The 15643-nt window shown below is 42.9% G+C and overlaps 1 protein-coding gene across 1 annotated transcript in view; it reads right to left on the reverse strand.

Moving 5' to 3' along the window:
• The window catches only part of LOC126266752 (laminin subunit gamma-1), a 1057862-nt gene that overhangs the window by 1022319 nt on the left and 19900 nt on the right, over positions 1-15643 (reverse strand). The window lies entirely within an intron of this gene.

A 15643-nucleotide genomic window follows, 5' to 3' on the forward strand; every position in this document is an offset into this window, starting at 1 on the left:
CAGTTTAAAGATTCCAAGACGGGGTCATGTTGTAAGTAGGCTGTTTAGGTTTTTTTTATTGGTAACACCACATAGCGCTCTGTATGAAAAATCGCTGGCTGTGCTGTGCGCAGTCTGTGGGTAGTTTGCATTGTTGTCTGCCATTGTAGTGTTGGGCAGATGGACGTGAAAGCGCAGTTGGAGGTGAGCCGCCAGCAGTGGTGGACGTAGGGAGAGAGATGGCCGAGTTTTGAAATTTGTAAGACTGGATGTCATATTATGACTATAAACGTAAATACAATGTTTGTTCTCTATCAAAATCTTTCATTTGCTAACTATGCCTATCAGTAGTTAGTGACTTCAGTAGTTTGAATCTTTTATTTAGTTGGCAGTAGTGGCGCTCGCTGTATTGCAGTAGTTCGAGTAACGAAGATTTTTGGTGAGATAAGTGATTTGTGAAAGGTATAGGTTAATGTTAGTCAGGGCGATTCTTTTGTAGGGATTATTGAAAGTCAGATTGCGTTGCGCTAAAAATATTGTGTGTCAGTTTAAGCACATTCATGTATAATTTTTCTAAAGGAACGTTTCAATGTATTAATACTACCGAGGGGTATCGGGGGGGGGAAAGAGAATGATTTCAGTGTTGCAAGGCCATTTAGATGAATACTGTTGGAGGAAGAGCATTCCTAATGGTTATTGTCTACTTATTGCATTTATGAAAGTATCAGCAAAATGTACAAGCCTCGTTTTGTTAGTTAGGTGTTGGTGGGTCTAATACTTTTTTCTTGTTTCACGTTGCGTTTTTTATTTTACTGTATTGTGCGATTGCTACTTTTTTGGTTTCTCTGGGGGGAGGTTTTTCTGTCGTTTAAATATTTTCTGATTACAATGGTGGACCAAGGGGAATTTCTATGTCTTTGCCGGATGGCTTATGTGATTGACTCGTGGTTTAATATTTTTTTATTATTATAAATTTTGCGTCTGGTTGAGGGCGGGTACCTCTTTCGTGCCTGGCAGTTGTGTTTCTTATTAAGTTTTTCATTAGTTATTCTGGATTTTGCTTATTTCGTTACAGTTTGTCCTCCTGACTTTATTATTTCTTGTGGTGTCATTTTGTTCTTGTCAGCCTCGATCTTTCACTTCTTTGGAAGTTCATTAGCGGTAAGTTTCTTTTTATGTAGCCACTTTTCGATGTTTTTGCTATACTTCTCTTAGTTTTACTGTCATTCCTGGTGTATCGGTTTTACTGAGTGTTATTTTGGAGCTACTGTAGCTGGTATGACTTTCGTGTAGCATAGTTATTTGTTCCAAGGTTTGGTCATTTTTGCGTTTTATTTCTTTGAGTGTGCAGTAATGTGTGTAAAGATTTTATTTTTTGGGAAGTCTAGTCGTATTCTGTAGTTCACTAACAAGATCGTTTTTTAAGCACGTTTCTGATATAAGATTTTTGTGCACCAAACAGTAATATTGAAATCGGTAACTAGAAATGACCTCTTGTATAGGTTGCTTCTAGTTACCGATTCCAGCTATTCGATGGTTCATTATTTACGTAGTTTTTGCAATACGCGTGGAAAATATAATATAATATAATATAATATAATATAATATATGCAATCGTAATTGCTCTCGTGTTCTTATTTATTTCAGTCATCTTCAACTCGTTTACATGTAATTCGCGCTTAAATAATAATCGCGTTAAATGTATTATTTTATGGCGTGCTACATTCGGTTGTTTACGAATATGATCCGTTTTATTCATAGATTTTCCATTGCAGCATCTTTGCCTTTCGTATGACGTCATTGGTCAAAGCCGAGGGTCTGGAATCGGACACTAGAATTTACCCGAAGAGCCAAAGAAACTGGTGCACCTGCCTAATATCGTGTAGGGTCCCGCAAGCTCGCAGAAGTGCCACAACACGACATTGTACGGACTCAATGTCTGAAGCAGTGGTGGAGGAAACGGACACCAAGGCTGTACCTAAATCCATTAAGAGTATGAAGGGGTAGAGATCTCTCCTGAACAGCAAGTTGCAAGGCATCCCATATATGCTCAGTAATATTCACGTCTGTGGAGTTTGGTGACCAGGGGAAGTGTTTTAAATCAGAAGAGTATTCCTGAAGCCACTCTGTAGCAATTCTGCACGTATATATGGGGTGTCGCATTGTCATGCTGGAATTCCCCAAGTCCGTCGGAACGCACAATGGAAATGAATGGATGCAGGTGATCAGGCATGATGCTCACGTACGTGTCACCTGTCAGAATCGTATCTAGACATATAAAGGGTTTCTACCACTCCAACTGCACACGCCCCACACCATTACAGACCCTCCACCAGTTTGAACAGTCTCCTGCTGACATGCTGCGTCCATGAATTCAGGAAGTTATCTCCACACCCGTACAGGTCCATCCACTCGATACAATTTGAAACGAAACTCGTCCGACCATGCAACATATTTCCAGTCATCAACAGTGCAATGTCGATGTTGACGAGTGCAGGCGAGGCGTAAAGCTTCATGTCTTGGAGTCATCAAGGGTACACGAGTGGGCCTTCGGCTCAGAAAGCATATATCGATGATGTTCCGTTGAATGATTCGCTCGCTGGCCCAGTAATTAAATAAGCAGCAATTTGCGGAATGGTTACACTTCTGCCACATTTAACGATTTTCTTCAGTCGTTTTTGGTCCCATTCTTGCAGGATCGTTTTCTGGCAGCAACGATGTCGGAGATTTGATGTTTCATGATTTTGACTTGGTAACAGGCATGTGTGGATTGTGTCATTTACCATGCTTACATTTATAGAGTACGTGTTGCCATTCAATGTTTGTTATGAAGATCAGACACTGTCAGTGCAGCCTCAGTGGGCCATGCTTGAAAATGAATATGTGAGGGTTGGAAACTACTCGCTTAATAGAAAACTGCAACTGTCGACATGACCATTAACAAACGCTTTAAGGTATTTAAATGAAGCTGCTGTTCCCTGTCAACTTAACGTCAAAACTGAAAGAAATAATGACTTGTAAAATGCATACAGATCTTGGCATGGGCTCCGTGCAGCCTATGGGGTCCTCTTGAGACTGAGTGATATGAGTTAATCTTCAACGTCACTGGTACTGATATCTACATTGGCAGAAATAGGAAGCGTTACACCACAAAACACCAGTTCCATATTTATCAAAGCTTGTGAAGATTTTCATCACATTACGGGCAGCACATTATTAAACTTTCATTGCCGGCCGTTGTGGCTGAGCGGATCTAGGCGCTTCAGTCTGGAACCGCGCGACCGCTACGGACAGGGATCGTCGAGCACTGCGGAGGAAGGGCGTAAAAAATCGCATGCAGATAGCGGAAGGAACCACTCGAGAATTTGAACAGCTACCAGCAGACCCTCTACCACTACGTGCGTAGGAAGTTTAAATGAATGAGGTACAATGCTCCAACAGCTCCTCAAAGGCCACACATTTGTGAGTCAGCTTTAAACGATGCGTTCTGTGATGCAAAGACGACAACACTGGGCAGTAAATGACCGGAAACGAGTGATCTGGAATGCCTGGAGAGCGTTACCTCTAGTGTCAACAATGAGATACGAAGGAGATGGTGATATGGGTGCGTTTTTCGTGGTTAGAGTGTAGCGCTCTTATTGTCCTTAAGAAAATGCTAAATGTGAGGACATCAATATATCTTACAGCATTGTGTACTACGTGCAGTAGAGCGTTGGTACCCGACCTGGGGGGTAATTACCCCCTGAGGGGTTAAATAAAGTTTCTTGAGGGGTAAAAACTGAACGATACGATCCTGTTTCAGTTAAGAAACTAATTTATTTTCAAAAGATCATTACTATTACCACAATTTCGTAAGACTCTAATGTTGACTTCAGAAATTATCAATAAGTGCTTTTTCTCAATTAGTAGCATTGAAGCGGTCGAGGCTACAGGTTTCTCACATAGTCCACATATTACACACAAGTTGTGTTTTGTCCCATACATCGCTGATGATAAAAGTGAGACCTTTACGTACCAAATGCTGCACATCTCAAGAAAAGTCTTCTCCAAGTTGTAGATAGTGCCTGCAGTAGTCTAGAAATTGCTTCATTACTCACTTCGAAACAGATAAATGAATTTATTGACAACACGACACAGCAGTAACTATATAAGGGCTACTATAGCACTGCACACAGTTTTATTATTATTATTATTAGAGTGATTAGACATAGTGCATTATTAGCCTGAAGTCGTCCAATTTATGCTAGTTCAGAGGTAAGGAGTGCAGCAATGAAGTGATTTACGATCAGTAAGTATAGTGCACACATCTGAACTTGACTGATTTTAAATAGCGTTGCACTGTGCAGGTAAACCAAGTGCCACAATGGAGAGGAGTAATGCATGGGAAGCACGTTTTGTAAGAAGTGTGTGCCCTCACTGTGGATAGTTAGCTTTCTTTCCTGGGAAGGAGTTGTGCCTGGCACTTGTGATGCTCCACGAATTCCTTCGTCATTCATTCTCACACACACACACACACAAACAAACAAACAAATAAACAAACAAACTAGGTATCCTTCCGCTGTCATCGCTTTGAAAATTAGAGAATTCTAAGAAAAACCTTTCGTTCTACAGCTTAGTTAGGTGCTAAAGATGGTGATAATGTGAAAAGGGGGAGGGGCACAGATGGCTGGGGGAGAGGGGAGGGGGGTACTATCCACTGTCTGATTGCAGTCATGAATAATGGTCTAAGTAAGGTTAGGAACGACTGTTCTAGAGGAACAGTTTGGCGACGATCTGCCCAGAATCCTGACTTGACCGTTTGTGATGAGCTACAACATCGATTTCGCTCTAGACTCCAGCACCCATCACTACCTTCTCCGATTTGGACTCTACAGATACTCAGACAACTTACTGAAAATGTCCACAGTGGAGTTTAGTTGTCATCAAGGTGACGGGCCCACACAGGCCATAGTAACCTCCACCAATAAACGGCCGAATATTTTTTATCAAATAGTGTACACCACAAGCATAGAAATACTGGAGTATTAATCTGTTAGAATTCTGTCACGCTGTTCATGTGGTAACAAATCCCATTTCGCCCAATACTTTTAAGAAAACCCTCAGAATTAAAGCGGACGTTGGGTCTTGGACAGTCGCGAAGAGGAAGGCAGAGAGCGGGGAAAGCCGGCGCGGCTTGAAGACAAAGCTCCGCCGCAGTTGGCATTCCGGGCGGACATGTGCGACGCACGTGTGTGGCGCAGCCGGGACACGCCCGCCGCTTCTTGCAGGCGTCCCTCCGGGAAACGGCAAAAACACGCCGACACGGCGCGCTTCCTCGCCCGCTGCACGTGGCCAACTTTCACACGGATAGCCGCCCCTGTCTGACCCTCTGCCAGTGTTCGCCAGTAGTAAGAAGGGCAGCACTGGCGACTCGCAAAACTACCGTCTAGCTTCACTCACATCCATCTGTTGGACAATCGTCATACTACGATCGAAAGAAAACGCAGAAAAAATCTTGGACGATCTTCCCACTTGGCGTAACAAATGTGTAACGAATAGCAGCTCTCTTTAAATGTGCATAAATGTAAGATATTGCCCACAACCAAGTGAAAGAATTCGGTAGTATCCGATTACAAGATTAGTAGCAAATATATTGAGAATATCACATTGAGTAAGCATTTCGGGATAATACGAGCGTGAGTCAAATGAAAACCTTGAATTTGTAATAACAAATCGAAATTTCGCGCCATTATCATGTAAGTTGGTAAGCGTGCTACAAACAGCGTGCAGAATGGCCTCTAGGTGGCAGCATAGTGCAGATGCACACATACCGTCGCAGTATCAGTATAAAGATGACCGCCCCACATGCGACTTGCACCAGGGAAGAACAGCGTTCTGTTATTCGGTTTTTGCGTAGTGAAGGTGTGGAACCTATTGAAATTCATCGACGAATGAAGGGTCAGTACCGTGATGCATGTTTGTCACAGCAGCCAGTCTACGAATGGAGTAGGAAGTTCTAGGCGCTTCAGTCTGGAACCGCGTGACCGCTACGGTCGCAGGCTCGAATCCTGCCTCGGGCATGAATGTGTGTGATGTCCTTAGGTTAGTTAGGTTTAAGTAGTTCGAAGTTCTAGGGGACTGATGACCACAGATGTTAAGTCCCATAGTGCTCAGAGCCATTTGAACCATTTTCTTTGAGTAGGAAGTTCACAAATGGTGTGACTTCAGTGGAAGATGCTCCTCGTCAAGGTCAGGCACAACGAGTTGTGACCCCACAGAACATTGCAGCAGTTGAAGCCATAGTGAGTGAAAACCGCCGAATGACACTGCAGCATGTTTACAGATTAGTCATGGCTCAGCACACCACATTGTGCATGATGTGCTCCAGTTTCACAAAGTGTCTGCAAGATGGATGCCACGGCAGCTGACTCCTGAAATGAGAGAACCACATGTTGACGCTTTGAACGAGAAGGTGATGGCTTCATTTCAAGAAGGGACCAAACCTGGGTTCACTTCCACCAACCGGAAAGGAAGAGAGTGAGCAAGGAATGGCGCCATTCCTCATCACCAAAACCAAAGAAGTTTCGAACAGAACCATGAGCAGGGAAGGTTATGCTGAATCTCTTTTGGGACTAAAAAGGCGTCATTTTGGAGCATTAAATGCCTAGAGGGACCACTGTCACCAGTGCATCATACACAGATCTCCTAAAAAATCATCTCCGCCCTGCAATAAAATCAAAGCGATGTCGATTGCTGTCAGCAGGTGTCCTTTTGCAACATGACAATGCAAGGCCCCACACTGCCCGTACAACAGACCTGCATTTTGAGTGTCTTCCTCATTCACCATACTCACCAGATCTTGCCCCAAGTGATTTCCATATGTTTGGACCATTCAAAGACGCAATGGGAGGAAAGAAGTTCCGTTCTGGTGAAGAGGTACGCCACGCGGTGCATGAGTGGTTGCGCGGACTACGAAAATAATTTTTTTTTTCTAATGGAATTTATGCACTTAGTAAGTGCTGGAGGACTTGCATTGAGCGTGGGGGAGATTATGTTGAAAACTGACACAGCTTTGTACCACTTCTGCACAATAAATAATATTTTAAGAAATATTTAAGGTTTTCATTTGAATCGCTCTCGTACCAGAAGCGATACGAAATGTGACAATCACGCGATATCAGTATTAACTAAAACTACAATCTAAACTCCACCCGAATAGGCCATGAAAGAAGGCCCTACAGTACCGACGGGCCACCGTTTCACCCTCAGCCCGCAGTCGTAATGGATGCGTATATGGAGGAGCATGTGGTCAGCACACCACTCTCCTAGCCGTTACTTCTCAGTCAAGAAGCTCCTCAATTTACCTTACAAGGGCTGAGTGCACCCCACTTGCCAACAGCTCTCGGAGGACCGAGTCGTCACCCATCCACATGCTAGCCCAGCCTGACAGCTCTTAACATCGGCGATCTGACTGGGAAGCGGTTTTACTATTGCGACCTGGCCGTTGCCGATATCAATTTCAGGGAAGGTGAAAGGAAGACGTACAATAGGATTGTTGAAAGGATTCTACAGAAATGCTGTGCATCTGTAATGAAAGTAGCAAATAAGAGGCAAATTCAATCAGTTACAGAGTACTGTTGCCGTCTTACATAGTATTGTTTTACTTATGAAGTATACGTGACAACAGACATTTAAAGAATTCAGAAACGCGCTGATGGTATCGTGAAAATTCGGCAAAGACCAGACGAAAGTGTAACAGAAATGCTCACATAACTTATATGAGAATCCCTGCAATCCAGACGACGGAGATCTCGCGAAATCCTGTTGGATAAATTTATAAAACTGTACGACCATAAAACTGCCGTCATGCGAAAGGACGGAGAAAATAAGATAAAAATACAATGAGGCACATACAGTGCCTTACATTAGTTTTTTCTTCGCTTACTATACGTATGGAATAGGACAAAAGTTGATGTAATTGTAATTATTATCCTCCGTCATGCACTTTACGTGGTTTACAAAGTATATATGTGGATGTAGATGTAGAATATTGTAACATGTTCTCACCTCATACGTAATAAGGCCTCTACAACAAAACGTTCTTCTTCATGCAAACCAATGTCGATTTAGAAAATATCTGACATGGAAAACCAAACTCGCGCTTCTCGCGTGACTTCCTGAAAGCCATCGACCGAGGCACTCGCATGGATGCAGTATTTCTTGACATCTGAAAAGCAGTTGGCTCAGTACTACACTGAAATGAAATTCTGTATGGCATTGTTGGCCGGGAGGCCCCATTCGGGGGAGTTTGGCCGCCGTATTGCAAGTCCTTTTTAGGTGACGTCACATCGGCGACTTGCGAGTCTATGAGAATGATGATGAAGGGCACACAACACTCAGTCCCCTGCCGGGAATCGAACACGGCCCCCTGCGTGGTAGGCGGTAACGCTACCTCTACGCTACGCAGACGGACAGTACTTCACTAATACCTATTAACGAAAGTACGACAATAAGGGGTATCAAACGAAATTTTTGACTGGACTGGGGATTTCCTGGCAGGCAGGACGCAAGCAGTTATCTTGGATGTCATCGATACGGCGTATTCTAGAGAAGTGATTTGAGGCCATTTGTCTTCATGTTGTGTGTTAATGACGGGAAGACAATATTAATAGTGACCTCAGACATTCTGCAGGTGATGTAATCATTTATAAATGAAGTACTGCTAAGAAAATAATAATTTAAAAAACGAACACGTTCGAACAGGACGCGCCCTCTGAGCGTTCCGTACGAACTTAATTAGGTGTGTAGATGAGAGTAATAATAAATTCGTGTGGCTCTATGGCCTGTTGCAAACCTTTCAAATTGAACGCCACTTCGGTGACTTGGGTGTCCATATCCTACCCGAGTCATCCAACCACTGAAACACGTACGGTTCAACGTAGAATCCGAACTACGTGTCTCTCCTGACAACTCCTCACGTCGTTGAGGGGTGAAGGCCAGGTTCAAACTTACACGAAATATCCGTGTGCCCACAGAAATTCGGTGACGCGACCTCCCTGTTGCCAGGCTCGTGCTTTACCGCTAGACCACCAAGCCCTACATGTATAGATACTGTAGTTTTTATGAGTGAATTTTAGTGTAGAAAAATATGTGACATTATTAGCCGTATCTTTTGACTACATTGACTTAGAAGCTTTCCTTTTTCCCCCGCCAAGGGTCCATATCCCTAAGTACTTCACATAAATTTCAACTTGATACCACTAACAGTTCCTGAGGAAAAGGGGTCTTAACAGACGGGCAGAGAGACGAACAAAAACGTGATCTATAAAGGTTCCTTTTTCATCGACTGCGGGATGGAACCCTGAAGAACAGCAAAATATCCAGTCAAATCATGGTAGACATGAAAATGCACTTACTTTGGATGCTCAGAAATATAAAATTTTGCGTTTCATAAAATGCAGAACCTTAGCGTCCTTTGATTTAAATATCAATATGTCACTATTGGAATCAGTCAATTCATGTAAATACCTGCGTACAGCGACTTGTGGGTGTATCAAATGGAAAAACCACTTCAATTCAGACATAAGTAGAGCAGGTGGCAACTTCACTTTATTGGCAGGAAACTGGGAAATTGCAGTCAGTCTACAAAGGAGACTGCTTAAAAATCACCTGTCCGTCCTATATTAGAATATGGTTTAAGTGGCGGGATCCATTGCAAATGAGACTAACACAGGATACTGAACGTAAACGAAGGACGGCAAATAAACGGTCACAGGTTTGTTTGACCCACGGAAATACTGAAAATCCTGAGCTGGTAGACATTTCAAGATAAACGTTAAGTACCCCACGAAAGCGCACTTTATAAGTTTCAGGAAATACTATTGAATGAGGACTCTCGGAATACACTGCAGCCCATTACACATCGCTCCCCTAGGGCCTGCAAAGCCGAGATTAGACTAACTGCAGCGCGCAGAGTTATTCTTCCCGCTTTTCTCCGGCACTTTACAATGGTTTTCAGTCTATGGATGTAACTTCCTGCGGCATATGTACGGCATCTGGTCTGTGGAGAAAATGTGCGCATACGATGTTTTCCAGCACCTTTTAAAATCGTGTCAATTCGTTACTCCACTAGTATCGATGTGTAACGGATGCTGTGTAGATTAAATTTAACATACCTTGGTTTTGTTTTTACTATAATCGTTCCACTTGTTAATCTTTTTATTCTGTAACTGAGCTCCTTATTAGACCATACGACCAGAGAGAATTAGATATAACGCGACTGAATTACTGAAGCGCTCTTACACTGTCTATCTTAGCGGGTACATGACGTTCCAGCAGATGTTTCTTTGTAGCACGACAAAAAAATCAATAAAATGGATACCCTCCGAAAAAGACCCCTGAGTTTCTAATTATTTCTCTTAAAAACTTAGGTTTCTGAGTATGCAGTCATACTGCCAGCTCGAATTCTGCATTGAAAAACTAAAATCACCGTACGGCATTTTTGGCCAGGAGACCCCATACCCCGTCTGAGGTTGTTCGGCCGCCTAGTGGGTCTTTATTTGACAGCGCATCAGTGACTTGTGCATCGATGGTGATGAAATGGTGTTGAGGAAAGCACAACGCGCATTCCCCAGGCGGATAAATTCTCCGATTCGGTCGAGAACTGAACCTGGGTCCCCACCGCATCCGTATAGTAGTGCCAGCAACAATGAACACACAGCTACAGAGGCGGAAAACATATATATATATATATATGACAAGGTCATTAAAGACTGATACAAGTATAGTCAAAATGGGAGTGGAAATCATCGGTGTCCTATTCAAAGGACCGTCATAGTATTCGATTTAAGCTGTTTTGTGCAACCATCTAAACTTGGATGTGAGCACCTCCCCTCCTCGAGAACACGATTCCAGTGCCTTAGTCACTGTGTCACCTCACTCGTTGTAGTACAACATTTTAGTCAGCAAGCTACACACAACATTGAAAGCTCTCTGTAAGAAAACCAAAGACGAGTGTTGGAGTGTTCAACAGTTAGAATCCGTTACATGAAGACAAAATGCACGAATGAAGTAACTCACGCGAATAGCACCGTACGTAAATGTAGGTCGCTATGTGTACACTAGAGGGGACACATGCTATTTCCAGACGCACGTTTTCGTCTGTCAGTATACATCTATAGCAAAAAAGGGCGACAACCAGATGACACACGAGGAAAGAAGTTTCGCACACGCATATTTTACTGTCACTCTGCCAATGCCAGGAATAACGCATGACGTGCTCAGAAGAGCAGGGCGTGTGTAAGGCAGTCGGTTACTGCTAAGGTCGCCGGTGAAGGCCAGAGCACTGACACTGCAGGCAGGGGCTGAGTTGCGTCTGAAACTAATCAAGTTTCGCTCGATAAAGAAGGGTAAGGAACGTTCAATATAACAATAGTTCGCGCTGTTATTTTGGATATACAGCGAAGTCAATATAAGGCGAGTTACTGCTGATCCTGCACTGCACAGATAGCCGAAATAACAGACACTTCACAACATACCGGAGACTAGTAATTACTTACTTATGAAACAAGCTTCATGTCACATTTGAAAAGTCACTGTATTACTTACGCGTTACTCACCATAACCAGACATCTTATTTTAAAAAATTACCCCTAAAACACACTATGTTTCGTGTCTCGTGCGTACAATTCACTTTCGGGAAACAATCGACCAGATTGTTCTCATTCTATTTTTAATTCACTAATTCCCCGGAGAGTCAAAGCAATGCGTGTGGTGATGATGACGATGAGATGGTTTTGAGGGCGCACGACAGCACAGTCGTTACCGTTCGTAATGCAACTTAATGAGAATTGTGGAGGTATACGATCAAATGACTAATATGAGAATCGTTAACAAAGTCTGTAAAATACATACGTTCACACAAAGCAACCAAAGCAACGAAAATTCACATTTTCAAATCTGACATAAGAAAAAAAGCTAAAATCAGTGGAAAGTATTTAAAAAAGGCAGTAGACATCTGCGGCTGGCTGCTCAACATAACTGTATGGACCTATGACAGACCATCAAAACGATAGCCTGCAAGGGAACGGCGCATTCTGTAAAGGCATGTTCCCTGCAGACCTCCTTCGCGGTTTTGTCGGTCTGTTCATTTCCCCAAATTCCCACGTGCCCGACTGCTACGGTCGCAGGTTCGAATCCTGCCTCGGGCATGGATGTGTGTGATGTCCTTAGATTCGTTAGGTTTAAGTAGTTCTAGGTCTAGGGCACTGATGACCTCAGACGTTAAGTCCCATGACGTTAAGTCCTATAGTGCTCAGAGCCATTTGAACCCACGTGCACTGGAACCCAGCAGAATGACACCTTCTTCCCCCGCCGCTATAGGAAGTACAGCTTGTCGTGTATGATGCTCAAATGGCTCTGAGCACTATGGGACTTAACATTTCAGGTCATCAGTCCCCTAGAACTTAGAACTACTTAAACCTAACTAACCTAAGGACATCATACACATTCATGCCCGAGGCACGATTCGAACCTGCGACCGTAACCGTCGCGCTGTCCAGACTGAAGGGCCTAGAACCGCTCGGCCAGTGCGGCCGGCTGTTGTGTATGAGCTCCGAATTTCTCTCCTGGGAACATGTGCCGCAACGGTTGTAGGAGCAGATGAAAAACTGTTTCCCCTAAATATGCCTCATCTGATCCAATGCCTTCAGGATCGCATGGAACTCTGCAGAAAATACGATGTGGGTATGGGAATGGCGAATTATGAAGATACTGTCCGGATAGACGACGGAACAGCCAATGAAGTCCCCTTGTTGGAAGTCATCTGTATATACTATAGTAAAATCATGCCTGCAACAGTCAAATGAATTATATGCTTGATACTCTAACAACAGATTAACGGATTTCAGAGGTTCGATGTGCGTGACTCCAGGTTGGTGTCTGCCTTCACTCGCTTCTTCTACCAAGGAAACCAGCAAATCGTTCATGTATAAAGAGTTATTTATAAGCAACTCCGGACTTTCAGAAGACGACACACATACAGAAAAATTACACGTAGCAGTGGATAGAGTATCTCTGCATGTTTTATTTTGTAATACTCGCCACGGCGTAGATGCACTATGAGGACAGGCATGTCAGAACACGCAGAAAAATCATCCGCTCAAATCAGTTCTTGCCTGAAGATATGCAGCCCAATGAACAGATTTGCAAAGTGGGCTGTTGGTCGCGCCTTGCTGTGGCAATACGTGTCAGCGGCTTCAATGAACTGTACGCACGCAGCCTATTGACGTTTTCCACGTCACAAATGATGCCGGATTGTGCACCTGTTACTGAAGCAAAACACTTCGAGAGACGCTCTATCTATTGATATGTGTCGTTTTTCTGTAATACACATCATTACTATTCTCATGTTGGAGAAGGCCACTCTATATTTTTATCAAGTTGAGCCTTTAGGTCTTGCTCTTGTTCCAGCTTCTGAGCCCACCAAGAATTGCCTGTTTATACTCTTCGGATAATGGCCCTCTCCCTCTTTTGGACGTTGATGCCATTTTAAAACCTTGGTAGTTATTCGCCAATCTTCTAAATTTGTTCATGTCAGAAATTTCTCTCTCTGAGATACCAATCTGCCTAAGATCTTTTTCACGTTCTTCGAACCATCTTGACCTTGTTTTCTTAGATTGGACGAAACTCCATATTCTTCTTGTTTGTCGGTCGCCATTCACAATAAATTATTGCCAGTTTTTCATTCAGCAGATGGGAGGGAAGAGTGTAACATAAAGGCGTACGTTTTTATTCCTTAGATCCGGAACATTATATCTCCGAACTTGGGTCCCTGTTCAAAGTATAATCCATCGGCTCCTTAGAAAAAGTTATTCATACACCGTGGTCGATTGATTATCACGTGGTCTTCAGGACCTGATCGCGGGGTTTCCTTTTTCCTTGTCATTTATGTACTACACGTAGAATCATTGATTTGTGGTTTTTGAAATTTTTATATTTGTCTTTCTAACAATGCCGTCCTACTCCTTTAAGTTGCCTTAAATATCACAGCGCATGTTCGTCAAAACTGTTGCATTTGCTGCTAGAGATTTTCCAGCTTAAGTGTGATGTTGGTCTTGTAAGCCAAACACTGGTTAACTACACACATTAATTCTGTAGAACATACACAATACTGTGTTTTTAATTTCTATTTTCTACATATAAGTTTCCTTAATTATTCCTTCTAATGCTTCTTCAGACACTAGAGTATCTGGCTAGTTAATTTTTAACATATTTTGCAACGCTAAATTTCAGTTCTTGAAGTTTTTCCTTCCAACAGTCCCCGTTTCATTGCCATAGTATAATTTCAGAAATTCTTCATCAGTTAATAGTCAATGGGAGCGCATTCTCTCTTTGAGGAAAGGGTTTTTGCTCTGTGCCACTCTGCTTTTGATGACTCCCTGACTTTTGAAACAATGGCCTTTACACTGTTTCGTGAAGTCCATAACACATTGGTCTTGGAAGCTGGAATGACTTGCGGTCGCAGTTTAAATGATCAGTGTGTCTAACACTTATGGCAGAAAGCATGATGAAGTTTTGGTTGAAGTCTCTGAAGCTGAAATGAGTTGCACGTGGTGATTAAAGGAACAGGATCATGAACATTAGCGGAACGAAACGCAAAGAGACTTGGGTTGAAGTTTGTCAAGCTGGAATGACTTGCGAATGTAGATTACAGGACTGGGATCACGAACATTTGAGCTAGAGAACATCAAAAGGCTTGGGTTGAAGCCTTTGAAACTCGAATGAATTGCAGATGGAAATCTAATTGCCACATACTCATCATTATCGCTAGAGGAGATGAGCAAACTTGGGTTGAAGTCTTTAAAAACTGGAATAACATGCACATGTACATTAAGGGATGAGGATCACGAACATTTTAAAATCCTGCTGTACAGCCTACTAACTATACTTGTGACACTTACGCCACGTTAATTGCTCCATACTTTCTTGCCTCCTTTATTATGTGTGGGGCTTAAGCACGCTAATCTCCACTCTGCTGGAATTTCCTCCCCGTCGTACATAAATTTATTAAATAATTTGCTAAGATATTCATACAGGCTACTTGCGCCATACCTCACAACTTCTGTTGGTACATTTCCATTCCCTGGGGATTTCCCAATTTCCAATTGTGTTGCCGCCTCTTGTACCTCTTTCGTAGTTATTATCTCTATTTGTTCACCTCCTTGGTTCTCCCGTATCTCCCACTTATTTTCTGTGAACTCTGTCCTTTCTTCTTTTAACAGATCTTTAAAATGTTTCTCCCTCTCTGCCAGACTGATAAAGGGCAGATTTGCTCTTTCTTCTTTCCTCGGCCCTGCAGTTATTTTCAATGCTGCCGCCACTTTTGTGTCCCCCCAAGCATCGATCGACTTTTTCGCATTTACCTTCGCATGTTTCATTTTTATTTTTGCAGATGTTTTTATTTCTCCATTCATTCTAATATGCAAGCCTCTGACATCTTTGTCCCACGTTCTCAAACAATGGAGAATGTAAATGAAGTGGAAGAGCAAAGCGGCCTTAGAAGAGGCAGGTCATGTGTAGGTAACATCTTTACCGTAAGACAGACCATGGAGAAGATGTTGGAAGGAGTCGAAGTAGTTATTCGGTTTTCGTAGATCTTAAGGAAGCATACGACACAGTGCCATTA

Source organism: Schistocerca gregaria, chromosome 4 (genome assembly GCF_023897955.1).
Source record: "Schistocerca gregaria isolate iqSchGreg1 chromosome 4, iqSchGreg1.2, whole genome shotgun sequence".
Lineage (NCBI taxonomy): Eukaryota > Metazoa > Arthropoda > Insecta > Orthoptera > Acrididae > Schistocerca > Schistocerca gregaria.